Raw genomic sequence first — 21,438 nt, 5'->3', positions numbered from 1 at the left:
GCGATGAATCATTCCGCCAAGAATGCAGTATGAATTTAATAAAAAACAAACAGACGATCATATTCAAATAAGGATGTTGCTATCGAACATTCAACACAATTTCAATCAAGTTCAACAAATCCATATCAAATTACATACTTCATTTGTTAAGTTAAACTACCGTCGCTAACTAAGAAGGCTTCTTAAACTTTCTCATAATCCTTTCAGTCTCTTCTTTCCTATTTGTCATATCATCCATTTGTCTCTTTAGATTAAATACCTCATCTTTAAGCTCTTGTTTTTTCTTTTCAAGCCGTATTATTAAGTCTCTCTGCCATTTTGTACCCTCCGGAGCAATCCATCGAAAGTATGTGCATCCTAATCCGTCAACCAAGTAGAAAGGGCAAGCAACAAATTAACGCCCTGGATCAAAGTCGCTCCAATCTGTATTAATCTCAACTTCATAACCACAATCACAGAGCTCTTCAACACAATGCTCCTTTAACATCTACATAACACATATAATATACAAACGTAAGTAAACTTTCAAAAATAATATTGACATTTATAAATTGACATTAAAACTAAAATAAATGTTACCTTTAAAAATTGATTGAAAAGAAGAAGAATGATGTAAAATGGGTATAATGAAGTATGAGAAATGATAGAGCTATTTATAGAACATCATTACAACGGCTATTTTCACGTTCCTAACGGCTATTTTTCTAAATTACCAACGGCTATTTTTCTAAATTACCAACAGCTACTTTAGTTCTCCAAAAAAATAAAATAAAATTACTGGTTAAAGTCGCTGTTACTAATAGCGACTGAATGAGTTGACTGGTCAACTCCATAAGTCGCTGTTAGTAACAACGACTTTAACCTTTAATTTTTTTTTTGAATCTTTCGCTGTTAATAACAGCGATTTAACCTGAGGCTAGGCTCGGATGTACGGACGCTTATTTTGGAAAATAAGTTTTTACGAAGCTAATTTTTAGAATTAAATTGTTAAATAATCTTATTTTTTTTAATTTTCTGGAATTACCTGGTATAACAGTTAAAAAATTAATTAATTTCAAAGTCAAATGGTATCTTAACGATCTTTACTTAAAACACTGATTACTGGAGATTGAAACGACCCCAATTCACCTTCGACTGATTGATCTCCTCACAATCGAAAACATTGTACGAATTGAAATTGTCACTGCCCACGGAGTCACACTGGTAGAGATTTTTCAGAGAAATCATCATCAGTAAAAATGGCGGAAGTGGAAGTGATTCACTCATGGTCTGCTCCTCGATCACTCAGTACCAGTCTCATGTATGCTTTCGCTCAAGTAAGCACTTCATCTTCATTGCTAACCTTCTTTTCGTCTTTTCATTTCATCTTTGCATTTTCTTAATCAACTTTTTAGATTTTCAACCAATAATAATTTTGCATGTTGTATCATTTTGATCGTTGACCATTTTTTTATAAATTTAAATCTTCACCCGATAAATTTTGAAATGCTTGAATTATATGCTGTTTCACTTTCAATACATTTCATTTGAGGCTATAATTTTGTGATTTCTGAGCTTTATGAAGTATGAATGTGTGTTTATTGCTTAAAATGCTCAATTTCTTCCCACACGGTCTACGGAGAAGAGGGGGATGTGAATTGATTTTGCTGTAGGGGGTGAGAATCAGTGATAGAGAAAGCCTTCAAGTAGAAGGCGGACCCATAATTCTCATAAAATGCTTAGGTTTCTATTGTGTCTTGTTGAATATATCAAGGCTCCACAAAATGCTGCTGCTCATCATGGTTTACTACTTATTTCACCAGAAGATATCACTTAACTTCTTTTCTCTCTCCGCACATAGCAATTGTATATATACCCCTCTTTGTCTTTTGTGTAAACATAATAAGATACAAAATGCTTTCTTTCTTCTTCTTCATAATGTTTTCTCCATTGATGTGCTAAGCTCACCATTTCATCATGTCTATTATTGTTATTGTTATTGTTATTGTTGTGGATTGTTTTGTAGCGGGATGATATTGAAGTGCTTGATGAACCACTTTATGGGAACTATCTTCAAGAGACGGGCGTAAAGCGGCCTTACTTAGACGAGGTTCTATCGAAAATGGTTTGTATCGTAAAGAATGCATTAGTTGTAGCACCATTGATTTAGTTTTGATTGAAGTATGTCACTTTAATTTGATTTCTGGACAAATAGAAGTAATTGATAATGAATGGAGGTTGTGGTAAATGAGATGCTTGGGGATCTTGTGGGGGAGAAGGGAGGGATGAGGGACTTGTTACCCATTATTCATCTTCCATGGGCTAACATTCTCTGTTAAGGCATTATTCTTGATTCAAGCATGCCTCAAATGAAAAATGAGTTCCATAACTAGTAATCTTCTATGTTCTTATGTATTGATTATTTTTATCATGTCAATTAGGAATGTGATGGTGAGAAGGTTGTCAAAGAGGTTATCTACGGTTCAGGAAATAAGAAATATTGCTTTTGTAAGGTAATGCATCTCTTTTAGTCTTATAAAGAATATGGTGATTACATCTTGATTGGAGAAACACGACATGGCTCTTTCACCAGGAGTTCATTAACGAATTTAACAATTTCGGTTCATCAAACTGAATGTAGAATTAAATTCTACCAATACATCAACAGTTGCAGTTTTGCTTCATGAATGGACTTGCCAATTCAAGGCTCATAAATTGAACCACGATTTGCATTTTTTAATAAGTGGTATGTTTGTATCACAAATATTACTGAATTTTATTTTGACTATTATAGATAACTCATTTGTGAAATCAAAAATTTATTTATAAAACTAAATGTTTAGATTATTGGACATAAAAAGTATTCAAATTGTTTGTTATATGCTTATAAATGTGTTTATCATAGTGTAAAAATGCAGTAACGGAACGTTGATGCGGTAACGTGATTGATGCGATTATCATACTGCCTAAATATCGGTCGAAACCATAAGATATCTCTTGATGTGGCCCAAAACGCAATTTTTTTACTCCTTTACAACACGGGAAATATCAATTCGTTTGTTTTGAAAACCTTTATAATGCAGCCGATGCGAGTTTTTACTCTGGTGTTTATTGTAAATTCTAAGTAAGTATTGTTTTTTTTTCAATTTCAAGATGAATTGCTTGTTCTTCCATAAACCTTAGCTTTGTAGTTTTATTTTTTTCCTTTTTAAGCTTGTAGTTACAAAGGCATATGTCTTTGTCTGTTCCCTATAAGCTTAGTTTAGGTTTTTTCTATCTCGAAAGAAATTTGACTACCATTGGGAGTATGACTGTTAGGGTAATTGATTATGAAAATAAGATATTGGATGTTTAATTGCAGTTAATTGAGCTTGTAAAGCTCAAAGTTTCATCAATGAAGCATCATCCGATGTTCTCTTTGGTGCACCGTATAAGTACGAAAAGAAAGTGAGTTTTGAGTGTTACGTAGCTTCTGTATAATTGAAAAATACTTGAACTCTTCATTATGAATAACTAACTGTGTGTTTAGTTTTAATCAGTGTAGCCGGGATCGCCACTTTGGCAAGCGAACTGCGATCTGGATCGTTCGACCCGAATCGCGGGTCAATTGCGATCTGGATCGCTAGGATACACGATTTGAAACGCTATTTCGTTCGACCCAACCTCAACCCAACAACAAATCAAACTTCCAACATCACACGGGAAATGGAGAGAAGAAAGGAAGAAAAAGAAAATAAAAAGAGAAGAATGAAAGAAAAAAGAGAAAAATAAAAGAACAAACAAGCTTATATCAATGGTGTCAATGATGTAGAAAAAAGAGAAAAATAAAAGAACAAACAAGCCTTGGACGGTGGTACTGGAGGATGAAGAATGCCATTGATTTTTACAGCCGCCAATACTGTGTATGGAGCATTAATCTTTGTTGATAGGGTTTTGCTTTTTACTAAATTTGCTTGGGCTTTTTTCTGAGCCCATTTCCAATAAAAAAATAAAAAGTTAACTACACTCATTAAAATCACGTGAGTGTTTAATGGGTGTTTATTACTTCATTTTCTTTTTAATTTCTTTTTTTTTCTTAAACAAACTTTTCATTTTTCTTTTTATTTTTTCTTGTTCTATTGTTTTTTCTTTTCCTTTGTTTTAAATTTTAATTAAATGACCCAAAATCGTTTCTCGATCCCATATATAACGTTCCGCGACTCATAAAATCTCGACCCGAAATTTTCGATCTCAACCCAAATTTAAAAGATGTAATTACGTTCCCGATCCCGTTCCACAACCCGGATTGTTCCTCGATCTTGGTAACAATGGTTTTAATAGTTAGTAGTGGTAATTAATTCGTTGAAGCGGTAATGCAAAGAGTTAAGAGTGACTTGCTTTGATACCGAGTGACATTTGATATGGGGGGCATATAAATGAGCATATGTTAGCTTGAGTAAAGTTCTATTTTCAAACCAATTGCAATGGTTTGTTTATATTCAATGACATCATTAAATTACACATAACAGATGAATTCTCCCGTTATTTCATTGCTACCACATTTTTTTATGTTGTACTACAAATCTTTTGCTCATGTCATTCTCAAGATTAATGAATTAGAATTTTGATGAATGTTGGAGCACTAACTAGTAAGTATATATGATCTTACCTCATCCACAAGTTTTAACATGTAATAGTTGTATTTGTAGTCTAGTCTATTCTAGATGATAAGATCCTCCTAGTTTTCTTATTTAAAAGATTGATTATATTTAGGACTATGTCATCCACCAAATGAGAGTTTTCAGTTTTATATTCCTTTCGAAGTTTGTCACTAAATTAGGCCTCTTTTTTATTAAATAGCCCAAATCTGATTGCAACACATGTCTAAACAACGATTACCCAAATTGCCAGAAGATTTGATGAAGAAAGGAAAGCACTTCATATTGATACAAAACTTGACGGATGTTCTGGTGAGCACTTGTTCTTGTATCTTAATTACTTAATATTTCTTCCTAAGCAGTTCAATTGGAAAAGTGATCGCCCTGTGATGCAATTATTTTAATTATAAATACACGTCCTCATTATTTGTTGTATTAACTTTTTGTATGCTTAATTGCTAGGCATCCTTCGATAAAGTTGTGCCCCCAACACTTTTGGAGATCGTTTTAGCTGCTCATGTTACCATATACAATGAGCTTAGTGATCAAGGGAATCTGCCGGCTATCATTGATGCAGGAGACCTTCAACGAGATCCAGAGGTGATTTTCAAATTTGATCAAAATGTTAATTAGATATTTTCATAGTTTGATGTGGTGCAATTAGTTTAAGAAAGCGCGCCTAAGCTATGAGGTGTGGATGGTCGATGGGCTAGGTGCTTTAATAGGGCTAGGTGAGGTGATTACTATGGGTAAGCGTCTTATAGTGTCTAAGATGATGGCATGGGTGATTGAATGTGGGTGCCTTTTGGTCGTAACCCCAGACCACGTGATGTTGGCTCATGTAATTTGCTTTTGTTTGTTATTTTTATTCATTGTTTTCAATAATGTTATCCTCTCTTTTATTTCTTTATCTCTTGTTTCTAAATTATTTACCCTTTTTGTTTTTTTGTGAGAGTTTGATGTGAACTTTTATTTAACTGGAAATGCACGATTTACATCTAGCTAACGGGTCGTATACGAAGAAGCTCAAATTGATACCTTGTTCCAACTTCCAATTATTACCTGATGAAGAATAAAATGTAGGAGGGAGTAATGTCTAAAATTATTAGAAGATTCAGTTAATTGGATTTTAAGTATATAGCTAAGACCTCGGATATTGGGAATGACCCAATTCTAGTGTGGATATCAATTGTTTTCAATACTTATAGAAAAAGGACTTTTAAGTTGATTAAATGGATTTTATTAATCTCAAGCTTCTATTAATTGATTAATTATCTTTTTGGGCCTCATTAATTGAATCTTCAAACTTTCGTTGTATTTGTTGAATTAATATGAATTTAACCTAAATATAACTTAACCCTAAAATATTGCTTATCTCAAACTTCCGTTATATTGACTAGGTTAATAAAGTTGTTTAATATATCTTGACTTATTGCATATCTTGACTGCAGAAGCTTGGCGGCAACTCACTGCTTTTGGCCTTTTGAAAAGAGGCGACTCGTCATTTGCCCACTGACTTGATTCTTCGTTCTATTTTGAGCGAAAAGTCATAGCTTTTGTATAGGAGCTTGGTAGCGACCACCTGCATGGGCTATGCTTTTGTGCTCGCTTCTTCTTTGCTTGTTAGGGGTCTTTGGCCATTTCTCGAAGCCTTCACCCTCTTATAAGTTATAACTCTATGGACTTATCGATTGATCACCTCAAAACACAACAAATTAAAAATAAGATTTTTAGGTAAATTTACAAGATATATCACAAAACTATGCAAAATGGATCAAATACGACACCCAAAAGGAGTATAAATGCTATAAATAAGTGCAAATAATTGCACTTATCTGATTTTTTTAGGACATCTCACACCCAAAAAATTGTGCCTTCTAGGACCCTTAACTTCTTAGGGTGCTTTGCACCTTTGAAACTAAGAAGTTGCTTATATTGCGTGTTTTTTTAAGTAATAGACCAAGCTCTGGTATTGTTAGGAGATCAAAAGACATCTTCTAATTGATTACATGACTGCACTTCTCCAATTTTGTCATTTTTTTTTGCTTTTGGTATAAATGTTAATGGATTTTCCATAAACACATTTCAAGTTTCTTTGCCTCATGGACCGAGGTGAAGGAATTGTAATGTATATTTGCACTTCTAATGTTACATGGAGGAAATCAAGATGCTGAAATTGTTTGTTTGGTGCCTATTGTTTGATTTATAACTGAGTTAGCTGTTTTTTTTTTTTTTGAAAGAAAAAAGGATGAATCCTTTCATGGTAAACTTTAACATCATATTTTGGTCTTTTTGGGTGGAACTAAATTTACCCTTTAACATGGTGTTTTTGATGATTGATTCTAATCAAGAGTGTGCAGCATGTGAAAAATCTTTAGGATCAACAGAGTATTCTGTATTTGGTGGAAATGTTACCTGCTGTGTTATGTGCATTTTTTCTTCACCTTGTGCGGTTCTTTTGAACTGTAGTACTAGTCATACAGCTGATGTAATAAAATTTTGTCAATCCGTTTATTCCTGCATTATATATCAGAAATTATTTTTTTTATTGACCAAAAAGTGCTACTTTGATATTTCTCTGCAGATAGCTTTACGTGGTCTCTGTGAAGACTTGAATATTCCTTTTTAGCCTACCATGCTGAAGTAAGACACATGAACTTTGCTGATCCTTTGTTCATACTGTTAAAACATTGTATGCTGGATAATTTATCAATTTCTAAATTCTAATGCATGTATTTCAGTTTATTATTTGAATGATTTCGCTACAGATCATCTTTTTGTTTGTTGCTCCTGAGTATGGTGATTTTATGGAAAAATCAAAGAGGAAAAGGTGAGTTGCTAGATGAGGGTCCCAAACATTAGAGAAAAGGTTGCTAGAATGTTAATTGTTAACATTTTTGGTTAACATGAAGTTGGAACTGGACGGAGGGAGTATAATTATAAATCTTAAATCTCAGGGTAATTGTTAAAAAGTTTTCTCACATGTATATGGTGTTTTTGATGTCCATTCTCGACAGGGTCAAGGATTTACTAATCTTTGGTTTGAATTATAATAGAATATAGTAAAATTACTCATTAAATGATGTTCGGTTTGATGTCCATTCATGTGCACTTCTTATTAAGTGAAATAGCGGAGTGTCAATCAAAATTAACTTCTTTGTAATCACAAGAGTAAAATTACGTATATCCAACGCCCCAAAATTTTCCTACGTGGCATCTTAGATGGGAGCCACTTAATGATATTGGGGGTGATAAAATGTTGTATATAGAATGTATAATGATAACTCATTTGTCAATATTGTCATGCTGTTCGGTCTTGTGTGGCAAATAGTAGGTAGTGGATGCATAGTAATTTTTCAAGCAAATACTTCTTGTTTTCATGATATAAGATACCTTTTGCTTTCCACGGTTGGACTTTATTAGTTTATCTCTCTGAAAAGTTGCATGATTATGTTTAATTTAACGAGGCAAGCATTTTACTTCCAAATTTTTGTTATTCGTGTTTCTATAACTTGTTTTCAATTTTGTTGTTTGGAGGTAAAGTAAGATACATTTCTAGCTTGGCATTACATATAGTCTGCTGATGTCTTGCATTTTAAGTATTTCTATAGAAATTGTTTTATTTCGTGATCGCAAATAGGATAATTAAGGAAGTTTTAGAATAAAATGTTGAATACACATGGAAGACGATGTTTATTTTAAATTTTTTGCTTTATTATTCTTTGGTTTACCACTCTTTTTGGTCTTTCCATTAAGTTATTCTAATATTTAGTTTGCTTTTTGTGTATATCAAACATTTCCTCCTTTACTTTATGACTTACTAGAACAATGTCTACCCTTCTACAACTTTCTCAAGCGTCGTCTTAAGAGATCATTTTCCATTCTGAGCGCACCCTTGCCCCCACCCAGTTTTCCTGTTCCCGAGAATGAGAAGCTACTTGCATGGGTTGGTGATGAGTTGCTACCTTGTGATAGTGCAAAGGTGTATCCCTGCTTTCTTGATATAGTTTGTTATTTTCACCTTTTATGGATATTATTCATTTTGTTTTTGAAAGTAATATTTTCCTTACATCTTTCATTATTTTCATTGAATATAAAGAGGAGTACAATGATAGATTTAGGAAATAAGATATTTACAAAATAAAAAATTTTCTAAGATAAAATATACAAATATACAATGAATATAACAATGTTTTGCAATATTGTTATATACCATTACATCCACGCAGTTGAAGTAGGATGTTCACCGACGCTGAAGTCTTGAGAAAGTATAAGTGGAAGGTCTTTTGTGAAAATGTTTGCATTTTGGTATCTGAACGGGACATGAAGTACTCTGACTTGACCCATACGACTTTCTTAGAACAAAATGTATATCCATCTCAATATGTTTGGTGTGTTGATGTTGCACTAGGTTGCCATACAAGTAGAGCTCCGATGTTATAAATATACCAAGGCTGCTTTAGGGATAGGACAATGAAGTATAAGGAGTAAATTACTTAACCTAGTCACCGCTCGATACTCAGCTTTTGCTGTATAACAAGAGAGTGTGGCTTGTCACTTAGATGACCAAGAAATAAGATGATTGCCTAACAAAACACAACAACCAGAAGTACATCATCGAGTGTCATCAGTATAGGAGAGAAGTGTAGAAGTAAATGACCGATAGAGTTAGAGACCATGGTTAAGAGTACCTCAATTATATCTAAGAATACGGCGAATAGCTTGCATGTGAGAGTCCATGGGATTTTGCAAAAAAGGCAGTACTGCATAAGATAGATATATTTGGTCGGGTGGAAGTGAGGTATCGTAAAGCACCAACAAGATTACGATATAGGGTAGGATCCTCAAAAGGAGTGGATGAGAAGGCACTGAGCTTGGGCTTGGTGTACACTGTAGTAGGGCAGGATTTTTAATAAGACATCCCTATATGACTAAGAATTTCCTTGGCCTATTTTGCTTTTGATAAAAGAGGCTAAAAGTATGATTGACAACAATTTCAAGAAAATAACTTAGAGTGCCCAAGTCTTTTATTTGTTGTCACGAGTACAATGAATAAACTCAATCTTAGCAACAAAATCTACAAGTTTTTGATACCAAGCCTTAGGAGCAATCTATAAAGAGATTTGTTAAGACGACACACATGATTTGGATATTTTGGGCTCTTAAAACCCAAGGGTTTATAGATGTAGGCATTTTCTTCAAGAACCGTGCGGATAGTTGCTGGTTTTATTACTGGACTGTAGGTCTCTCCACAATCAATGCCAACCTGTTGACCAGTCCATCATCTTTGCCTACAAGACGGGCTTTGTGCTTTTAAAAGAACCATTAGAATGCTCTTTATGTCTTAACATCGCGAAAGAATAAAGTATAATAACATTAGATGGTTTAGGAACTAAATCTCACGTCTTATTTTGAATCAAAGCATCAAATTCATCAATTATTGTCAATTTCCAATTAAGGACCTTAAGTGCACCTAAAGGATTTTTGGGCAAAGGAGATTTGGAAATTTGAGTATGATGCTCTTCATGATATTTGGGATTGGGTTTGAAATACCATGTTGATGGCGGGTTATGTTCAACCTCTACTTTAGATATTAAAAATTTGACTCATTAAGACAGTGTTACTGCTAACCTCATTTTCTTAATTTCCACTCTTTGCAACTATCAATGTAATTTTTGCTCTCAAAACTGTAATGTCTTTGTGGTCGTTCCTTAAACATGGTGTTATGACACTTGGAAATAGTTACATTTTACTTTTCTGCTTAAAGTTTTAATGTGATTGAAATTTCTTCTTTTAATGCACTTGTATCGTTTTTGAAGAGAAACCGCCTCTATACTTTTGCAGGTCACTTCTGGAATGAGTCCTGCATTCATTCTTTATGGATGCACCTTAATTGGTATTTCCACTTACTTAGTATTCTTTCTCTTAAATTACTAGCTTGAATAAGTGCAGGGAGTATTCTTTAAATCTATCTAAACTTTGCGACCTCAGCAGCTTGTAACTGGACAAGTCTCTGTTAACCTGTCTCCTAGAGGTTCCATAAAAAAGTGATGATATATGATGGCTATTTTTGATTCTGTTATTAATATTTAATGTTGGAACTGAAATTGATCTTGACAAACCCTGAAATGTGTGGAACTCCAGAACTACTTAGATAAGCTTACATCATCAAATATGCACCTTCGTGGGTTAGTAAGTGACTGGCGATGCTTTCAAGCTTCTTGGTTTCTCAAACATCAACATGACAATGGTAACTAAGCACATCATCAAGTAAAATCACAAAATCAACTAAGATTAGTGAAGAGTAGAGCACCTGCACCCCTTTTTTGTGTTAGCTCATGAACTAAACTTCACTAATCTAGCAAACATTTAAGCTCTACAATCCAAACTCGAGCAAATTATCCCCCTTACATATTGATGAGCTACTTTACCCGATAACCTAGTAAATAATTACTCTCAAATCATAAGTATAAGCATAAAACCAAAGATAGAACATAAACTAAGCATAAGTACTAGGTAGTATGAATAAACACTTTAAAGCTCTAAAGAACTCGATAGAACCAACATGAAAGTAAAAAAAAACAAGTAAAAAGCTATATCAATGAAGTTTAAACAAAGATAATCAATAATCTGCCAACTAGAAGCAAGGATCTAGAAAGAGGAGCAACATGCAAGAACAAACTAAGAAATGAAAATTAAATATAAAAATATCATGAAACTAAGAAAAAGTTAACGAAAATCTTGCTTGTTGAAGTAGTAAGTGAAGATGATTACAAATAAGAAGAAGAATGTTTTTCCTTGAATACTCCACTCGAAATTCAACAAAAGAACAAAATCATCATAAATGAACTTGGAACTTGAATGAAATATATGAACTAAGCTAAGAAATTGAACTAAAGTCTCTCTTCAGTTGCTCTCCAAGTCTTGAAGAGCCCTTTATATACAAGGAAAACATAAGAGCAAAGAAGTTTAACAACGCAAAAATAAAGTTCCTCCTGTTGCTGAAGTGCTTGAACAAGCACTATGCTCGAAAGCACTGGCTTCCAGCAGTTTTTGTCGGTTGTTATTTAATTCCAAACAGTTAGACGGATCATTAACCCAAAGTACCTTGAACGAGCACTATAGTGCCTTGAATGAGCACTACACTATGTGGCACTAGGAAGCTCTTGAAGTAAGGCTTGGCTTCCGCGCGCCATGGAAAGATGATTTGGGCCACTTGCACCATTGGGTACGCTAAGGAGGCGAGAAACTTACAAAAATGAGCAAAGCAGGGGGGAGAAGAAGGTAAACAAAGAAAAGGGAGAAATGCGAAAAATGCACCTAAAAATGAACTGAAATATATAAGAATGCAACTATAGCTAACTTAGCCATGACATGAGAAACCATTGACCAAATAACCCAATGGGCAATGAGTGACATAAAACTTACTCATCAGAAGGACAACCTTTGTCATGTAGTCATTTTCATGATGTAAAATTGCAGTAATGGTCGTGACCATGGTAACGGGCACTGTGTAGCGAAGTGATGCGGTTATTGTAACGTCAAATATTAGAGGAAAAATAAGATAACCTCGAAATAGGAACGCCATTTTACATCTTTGGGAAATATTAGTTCTTTTTTTTGAAAAACTTACAACGCTACCCTTGATGTGATGCAACCTTGTTTTTGCACTATTGTCATGCTTGGGAAAAAATTCTTTCCTTTTCTCTTAGTTAAAACGTGAAAATTCAACTGTTTTCTCCTTTGAATTAATTACAAATTACAAATTGCTTGTTCTCTCCACCAAAATGCTTATGTAAGGATTCTGAGTTATGGCTTAGCATCCTCTTTTCATGTGTTTATCTACAGTTTTGGCCTTCTAAATTTATAACTCCGAAAATAATTGATTCCGAATTTTGTTTTCAAGATGATGTATAGTGTTTCGAGTTGTGATTTCATGGCATTGTTTTTCCTTGTGTGGAGTTAACACAAGGCTTCAAACTGGAACCTCAAAGGAATAAGGTTGTGGACAGCCAATTATATTTGACACTTCACCCTTTTGCGTCAAGTAGAAAATTCCCTTGTTCTCAATGAATGTTATCTTGATGGAACTTTTCTTGAAGCTATAGACTGTTTAGATCATTATTTTTACCTCTTCCCATGGTGATTTTATGGGATTAAATTTTAGGCCTTATGTTTGTTCATTGATAGTCAAGTGGTTGAGCATCTTTAAGCAATAATGTCATGTGACTCTATTCTTTTTTTTTTTGTCTTGGCGTTCAGAAATTATATTTTTAAATTGTTCACCTTTATTATATGGGATATTCCTCAGTAAGAGCTAATCACGTGCGTTCTTTCTGTGGAAATGTAGTTCTTGCTGAATGGAAGCCACCTGTCTATGATAACACCAAGGGTATTGTTTTGGTTACTGCAACTACCTGTCGTAATTCTCCAAATGTATTAACGCCTTTGTATACTGCTTTAGCGTGCTTTTCTTTATTATTGGCTGCGCTTGTCCAATTGCATATATTCTTTTCTACTGATTATGATGCTATGATTTTTCACAATATCTTGCCTTGTCACGGATATAATAAGCTTATCATTTTGCTGACTGGAGAAATGTAGAAATTTACTGGAAGATGCTGGCAGTTCCCAACAGCAATTTTGATTGTAGCAGTATATGAGTATTGAATCTTCAGTGTGATGTTACTGGTCCTCTGATTAGTTCAACAAATGATTCTACTGATTTAAGGATTCATTAATTGTCATAGTTGTCTCCTTATTTTTCGAGATGCAATAGAAGAATGACTAGTTAATGTTCCTACAAAACTTTATATTGTTTTGTCAGAGATTTATGATAAGTACATCTTCTGATTTTTTCTTAAATGGTTGAAAAGTCAATTTTACTTTTTGTAACTTTACTTAGTTTCTGTTTTGAAAGTTAGGATTATAAAATTGACTTTTCTTTGATTACTTAAGTAAAGGGTAAAACAAAATATTGTCCAACATGGTCTTATTTAGATGCATTCGCTGAACTGGATGCAAAATTGTAGAAGAGTGAAATTCATAATCAATGCCCGTTTATTTGAGCTATCTATTCTATGTTCTTGTAGAATTTGGATTCAAAGATCCATCATAACAACTTACTGAACAACATACTTGCTAAGGTATATTCTGCTGCTAATATGCCATGTGAAGATGTTAGTTGTTCAGTATTTACAACTTCAAGATTAAAGGCCCTCTAAATGTTTGGCCAAAATGTTTATTGGGTTTTTCAATTTTGATCTTAATACAGAATGATGAATGCATTAATGTGATATTTTCTACTTATACTAAGTTTCAGTAACCTTTTCTGATGCAGATAGAAGGAAATAATGCAAATGCTGATGATGCCATAATGCTTGATAAAGACGGATATGTATCTGAAACAAATGCAACAAATATTGTGAGATCCCTTTTCACGCGATTTACTTTTATGACCCCCATTTATCATGTTTATAATCTGAAAGATGTCTCTTTGCTATTCCACTCTTCCTTGCCCCCAAAATGAATGATAAAAAGGTTTTAAGTGCATGTTTGCAATTAGATAAACAGCCCAATTTACATGCGGTTTTTTTTTATGTAAATCATAAATGTCATCAATGCCTTCAACATTGCGAAAGTATTAATTACAGTTTAAAGAGATGTGCTTAGAAATGACAATGGATGGGAGACATTTGAGTGCTATTCGAACTTTAATTGACTGTCTACTTAGGTCTAAATTCCACATAAAAGTGAATTTTACACCTGTGTCATCTTATTACATTTTTTCATAAACTTCTAGAAAAGAAAAATGATACAAAATGAACTTGGTTATAAAATTTCAATATGCATTGCATATTTTATCGAATGGTTTCTGTATCCTGATCTCTCCCTCTCCCTAGCTGTTGGTATCTGTTTAGATCCCTGCCTAATTTATGACGACTTTTGTGCAGCATATGTACTTAAAAAAGGCACACCTTTTGATTTTGCATGCAGCTGTTTTATGACTTGTTGAAGTTTTTTCATGCAGTTTATGGTGAAAAAAGGCAGAGTCTTTACACCTCACGCGGACTATTGTCTTCCTGGAATAACTCGAGCTACTGTAAGTTGTACATCCCCCCGTGGTTTGTGGTATTTAACACTTAGCATTGATAAAATAAAAAAATAAAAAAATAAATAAATAAATAAACTCAGCATAAATGTGTTTTCTCCTTAGTGGAAAGATTGTTTAATGTTGTTCTATACATAATAGAGAATTATTTGAAAGATTTCAAAGGGGTATTACCCATATAGAAATGGAATTTCGTGAATAACTCTTCTTCTCTTCTCTTGCACCACTGTAAATTTTCTATATCTATTGAGTAGAATACTCTGCTATATTGCAGCTCTCATGATAGACCTGGCCTGATATTTAGTTCTCCTTTAGAGTATCTAATAATCAGCTTTGCAAATTTGCAGGTCATGGACCTTGTGGTGAAGGAGGGTTCTGTCTTAGAAGAGCGACAGATCAGCCTCTCAGAGTTGCATACGGCAGATGAGGTCTTAATTTCCACATTACTGATATTGTGTTTTGTTAAACAGGATTTGACATTTCTTGTACATTTTAAGAGCAAATGCTGTGGCTTAATATTGCTCTCTTCTTGAATTACCTTTCGAGAGATGCACTGTGGTCATTATATGAATTAGTTAAACAAAAAAGTTCTTCCACTTGGTGATATTCTTAAAGTTATTATGTAAAACCTGCCCAATAAATTATAAGTTGATTTTATGTACAACCTGCCCAATAAAAACTTGCTAGCTATATTTACACCTTTTTAACTTATCATTAATGTGACGTTTCGATTTGTAGACTTTGCATGATTTTATGTGATTTGATCCTTGATAGATTTGTGGACTTTGTATGATTTTGATTTTGATGAGAAGTTGCCTGGAAGCAAAAGTATTTTACTTGCTCTCTCTTAAACAACCTCTTATATCCGACTTATATTTGCTGCAGGTGTGGACAACTGGAACAATGGGAGAACTGAGCCCAGTAAGTCTTGCCAATCTGCATCTTGACTTTGATGAGCTTTTTGAGCTGCATTGTGCAAGTGCTTAATGCGATATCTCTTGTCAGGCTGTGAAGATTGATGGCCGTTTGATTGGAGACGGACAGGTAGGACCTGTGACACGAAGATTGCAGGAGGCTTACAAAAAATTGACAGAAGATATAGGTGTTCTTATCCCCACCTATCAGAAAACTTGATCGATTTCTGTTGAAAGGTATGCGAATATGTCCATGCTGATCTAGTTAAAGCTTGAGAATTCTGATCGTGAATGATTACATTTTCAGTCTATTTAATGTCATTTCTACTGCTTGATTTCTATGTTTCCTGGGCACTTGTCTTACTTAGACTTATATTGCTGGAGTAGACAGCTTGAATGGTGAACCTGATTCACTTTCAAAATAAGTTGGATTCCAAACAAATAGCTGCAAATGAAGAACACACCAGCAGGAAAAAACCCGTGTTCTTCAAAGATATTTTTTCGTTGTTGATTTTTATAAATTTAGTTTTTGTATAGGATATGCTGGTTTAAAATAAGAACCTCTGACTATGCGTGTTGAGCGCCTAGGTAGTGATTTGATGGAGTTTCGGGTTTAGCCTTGTTATGCAATGTTTCATTGTGTTCTAATAAGTAATTAAAAATCTTGATTCTGGACAATTATCTTAACATTCAATAAGATTTTGGTAAATTTGCAACTTCGTACAGCTTTGATTAGCTCTCTTTCTCAAAGTGACGCCACCGGCTTCTGCTAATTGACCCCCATGGTAGTGCAGTGCTGAAAACAGAAGAGTTGGGATAAAACAAATGAATCTATTTTCAAACTCAAGGGTTTTCTTTCCATTTAAACATTAACATAGTTCACAAACACAAAATCAAAACCAAATATACTTTATTGGGCAACAAATATTTAAAGAATAATGTTTAAGCATCACTAATCAATTTACATAAAATTCCAACTCACAAAAAACAACTCCCATCTCCCTCATTTGCAAATGAGTATTTTAACAATCTTAATTAACTTAACTTTAACCATACATCAAATATCTATGAGACTATCTCATCAATCTATCCAAACTACTAGGCATAAACTTCCTTGCAAACAAATAACAAACATTAGTCTTCTCCCCATTATATTCACATGTAGCATTACTCCTCAAATTAATCAACAATTGTGGTGTTGTCAAATACCTTTCATATCTTCCTGGATGGGGCCCTTCAACAGACCAATCAATCCATGTCACACTTCTTCCTGAATTTTTATTTGGAAACTTAATATTCACATATGTTTGTATGTAATGTTCATCTCCATAACAAGAGTTCTTACAATATTTTGCGAAAATAGGGAAGTATTTTCGATCCGAGATGACCTCGAGGGCTAACTCGCGACTCATCTCGAAACATTGAGACCCTTTTCGCCATTGAGAAAGTCGAACCTTAGGGTACATATGGTTGTTGTATCGGCCTCTTCCGGTCTTGCCTTTATTATCATATACTTCAATGTAGCTTTTTTTGGAGTTTATTAGGTAGGAATTAAGTGTGCTGAAGTTGAATAGTGGGATGCATGATTCTGAGAGGAGTACGAAACGTTGGTTTGAGTGGTCTAGTAGGGCGTTGCCTAATAGACGTCACTGCGCTTCTACCATGTTAAATTTGCCCCATTCTACCACGTACAGTAATAATATTGATGCATTAGAAGTATTTATTAATACTATATTTACTCGACAATCAGATAAAATAGAGTAAAAGTCTTGTACAGACTAATTCCATACTATTTTAGAATGGACCAATCTAATAATAAGTATTTTCCAATAATTGTATTTGTCAAGTAAAAATATTTAATATTTTAATATACTTTTTAAGACTAGTCCACACAAAAATAGTGTAGATGCTTTATGAAATACTGTTTAAATATATAATACTAATTAATGATAGTGTAATTTTGTTAATTACTTCCTAATAAATACTGATTTAAGTATATGATACTAATCAAAGTATTTATAATAAGCCCTTAATGTTGAATATAGGCTAGCAAATCCATTAGAATATTAGACATCGTCAAACAAGTGTACAACAAAAAGTAAGGTTGTGTGGATTCGAATCTTCAAACTCTATTTTAGGTGGTGGGAGTCACTTAATAATACTAGAATAATAAATGTAAGGTTCTAACTTTTGACTTATAACACAAATTCTTGTATGCGACGGTCTCATTGTGAGACATGCCTCATACTTAGATTATATAATTCAATAATAAAAACTTTTATCTTATGGGCTTTGTATTTTAAAGTCGTTTCATCACGAGATAGTCTCGTACAATATGGGCTAAATTTATAAATGACCAACCAAATCCGATTTAATAAGTCATGGGTTCAAGCCTTATCCAGGGCAGCCTATAAACGAGGATGGCATTGTAATTTTGGTAACTAAAATTTAAATACATATACCAAAGTCTATGATCATAACAAGTTAGACAATAGACATGGTGTAATATCATTTAGGATGTTGAAAGATTTTCATTAATTATCGTTACCTGATGTATGGCCCTAAAAGTTTAACTTCCCCAAATAGTCTCCAATGTCCACATAAGATCACAATCATATTTTTCGTATTTCGGTAATTATATATTACCGATTCTTTTTATTAAGCAACTAATCTTATCGTTTTTATATATTTTTGAACTTTGACGCAAAAATTATTTTATCTTATTTGCTTTTATTGAACATACAGATTGGTTGATCGGGTCGGTTGGATTTGACCTAACAACCTAAAGGGTCATATATCAATATAAAATAGCTAAACATTTCATGTAGTTAATTTCGTTAAACTTTAAATGTTTTTATTATTATATTGAGCCAAAAAACAAAATTTCAATTGTAGTTAAAATAATAATATTTGACAAAATAATTATAGTTGGTTAAAACTAAAAATATTATTGTAAAACTAAAAAAATTCACCAAATTTGAGATAGATAATCAAATCAATCACCGAATTATTAATTACATATTAAAGCTAATATTGACGAAAATTGACTAAGGTCTTTTTGATGTTTAATATTTATTTTCATCATTATAATTTCATTATTTCCACTCTATAAGATAGTTGATAGAATTACATTTATATTTATTAAATTAGTGCTTATTAATTTTTTGTATAGGTTAAAAAATCTTTGGATTTCCAATATCAGCTAATCCAAACGTTCACATTTCAATTGGATTTAAGATACATGCATTTACATTAACTCATTGACAATTCACATTTTTTATTTTACATTCACATCACAACTAAATATGAAGAGAATACATGATTTAATATCCAAATTAATATCCCTCCAAATCCATGCAATTACTCCTACTTGAATTCCCTTTCATAATCATAGGCGACACTTTCTTCGTCCCCTTTGTTTTTCCACTTTGTAATATTCTACTCCTTAATTTTGAGAGAACATTAATAATGTTGAATTTATATTAAATTCATCTTAATTAATATGTTTTAAATTATATATTTTTATATAATTTGAGGATAGACTAGAAATCTCTAGATTATTTTCATAATTGATACCATGGTAGTATACAAAAAAGCATTTCCCTTCTCCTAAAACTTAGGTAATATATTTAATTTTGGTGGAAAAATATAACTTTTATCAATATGTTTAATAAAATATTAAGCTATATGTGTTTTTGAAGGTAAAAGTTATATTGCCTTAATATATATTATAATTTTTCTCATTATAAATAAATCGTAGTTGATGAAAGATAAATTTGATTCATTAGTAGTATTAATTAGTTACACTAATTAATTCATCTAAAATTGGCTAAAATTTGTCTAAAATTGCTAAATTCGATTCACATGATATATAGTAAATTATGTAACACACTACTATTCAAAAATCTAAACTAAGTAGCCATCGGTTATTTGTCTATATATTTTGCGAGGGTTTACAATAATTTCAAATCCCCACAATATTCCTTTAAATAGGCGGTCTTGTGGATCTTAATTCAATTTTACATATATATTAAACCCATAAAATTTAAGAAATAAAATTTTTAAAATAATGTAGACACATAAATAAGATCGCTCCCCTAATTATAATTACTCTTCTATAATTTTATAAACGGGAAAGATTTTTGGAAAAAGAGAGAATATTTAGTGGATTCGTTAACTCCTAATTTATCATTAATTAATTAATTAATGTATTTTAGAGAAATTATAAAAGAGAATACTTGTAATAATAAGTATAATTATTTGAGCCTCTTCGAAAATGAAAACAGCTTTATACATGCTAATCGGTAAAATTTTTGAAAAATGGCTTAAAAATTGAACCTTTTACTGGAGTCAACTTATGTATATCTTTATGACAAATGAAATTTCTAAAATTTATCTTTAGAAAATAAAGATTTCGGTACTGCTATAAGTTCATATACTCCAAAAGATTTTCAACGTATACTCATTTAATTACACCACTTAAATGGTAACACATGATTATATTCCTATTTCCTATTTTCTTTCGGAACTAAATATCTTAATAGTTCCTTACAACAAAAAAAAAATACATATTATATTCATATTCATGGTTCTTTAGTCAACAAAAAAATTATTCACATATTTTTTTAATGAATATCTTTTTAAATTCTGCTATTCAATGCACTATTTTAACATTAAATACATAATTTGCATAAAAAATAACTAATCATATTCGGGTTAATGTACTTTCTGCATGTTCGGATTCATTATTGTCGCGCTTGAGATGAAGCAGCCATGGAAGGAGAGAAGGAAGAGGAGAAGGAAAAGGGAAGAAGAAGAAACTAACCATAGTTAGGTCAAATTCGAGATTTAACGGTTTTAACGGAAAAAGGTACAACAGTATCATGGTTGTAATTAGCATATAGTTGGGGGGTACCATTAGAATTAACGTGGGTACCATTGATAAATTGCTATCATAGGTACTATTGATAATATCCCTTTTTTTAAAAAATCTGCAATACCAAACCGCCACATGAGGTAGCGCTTTACCTAAAAGAGAAAATCGCCATTTCATTCAGCGCTTTACAAACAGAGCAATTTTTTAGTGTATGGGGCAAACCGCCACATGAAGTAGCGGTTTTTTCTGGGCAGCTTTACCATGTAAACCGCCATCTAAGATGGCGTTTTTCCCTATGCCCTTGCAACACTTTATTTGTTCTTTCAATTCCCATAAATAGTTAGCACAACCTGCATTAAACTAGTTCAATACTATCTATTCATGATGATCAACTAACAACCAGTTTGATTTGTAAACACTAATTATAAAAATAATGCGCACATATATTACAATCATGGAAAGTGATACAAGAAGTAAAGACATATAAAACAAAGTCTATTAAACTACAATCCCCGCCTCCTTTGGTGCGTGCTATTAAGAGCAGGAGCTCGTCTTTGACTAGCATGCTGATATGTAATGATCGTATACGGAGGCGATGGATGTGGAGGAGTGGACAGGGAAGTTGGAGGAACAAATGGCGACATAGAACCTCTTGAGGACCAACTACTTGATCCTCTAGAAGAGCTACCTCGATGGCCTGAACCTCGAGAAGAAGGAGTGTGGAATGTCTGATCATCCCCAGTGTTCGGTGGAGTCGGAATGAGGTAACTATACTCCGCCTAACTCAATACATCGGTCAATGACGTGTTAATGGAGCCCAAGGTCAGAGTAAATAGCCAATACCCCACATCAACGGGCAATGTAGTGGCCCCGTGCATCGTGTCATTGCATTGTATAAGGACCGATCTGATGTGCTCAGCC

General features: G+C 33.0%; 2 pseudogenes; one reads left to right on the top strand and one right to left on the bottom strand.

Annotated features, from left to right (window-relative positions):
* Positions 1-1,077: 1,077 nt before the first annotated feature.
* Positions 1,078-16,357, top strand: LOC130828564 (branched-chain-amino-acid aminotransferase-like protein 1; annotated as a pseudogene).
* Positions 16,358-16,638: 281 nt separating this feature from the next.
* LOC130828563 (glycosyltransferase BC10-like) lies at positions 16,639-20,792 on the bottom strand (annotated as a pseudogene).
* Between the last annotated feature and the right edge of the window lie 646 nt (positions 20,793-21,438).

This window comes from Amaranthus tricolor, chromosome 12, assembly GCF_026212465.1.
Source record: "Amaranthus tricolor cultivar Red isolate AtriRed21 chromosome 12, ASM2621246v1, whole genome shotgun sequence".
NCBI classification, from domain to species: domain Eukaryota; kingdom Viridiplantae; phylum Streptophyta; class Magnoliopsida; order Caryophyllales; family Amaranthaceae; genus Amaranthus; species Amaranthus tricolor.
This window is presented reverse-complemented; position numbering and strand designations above follow the sequence as displayed.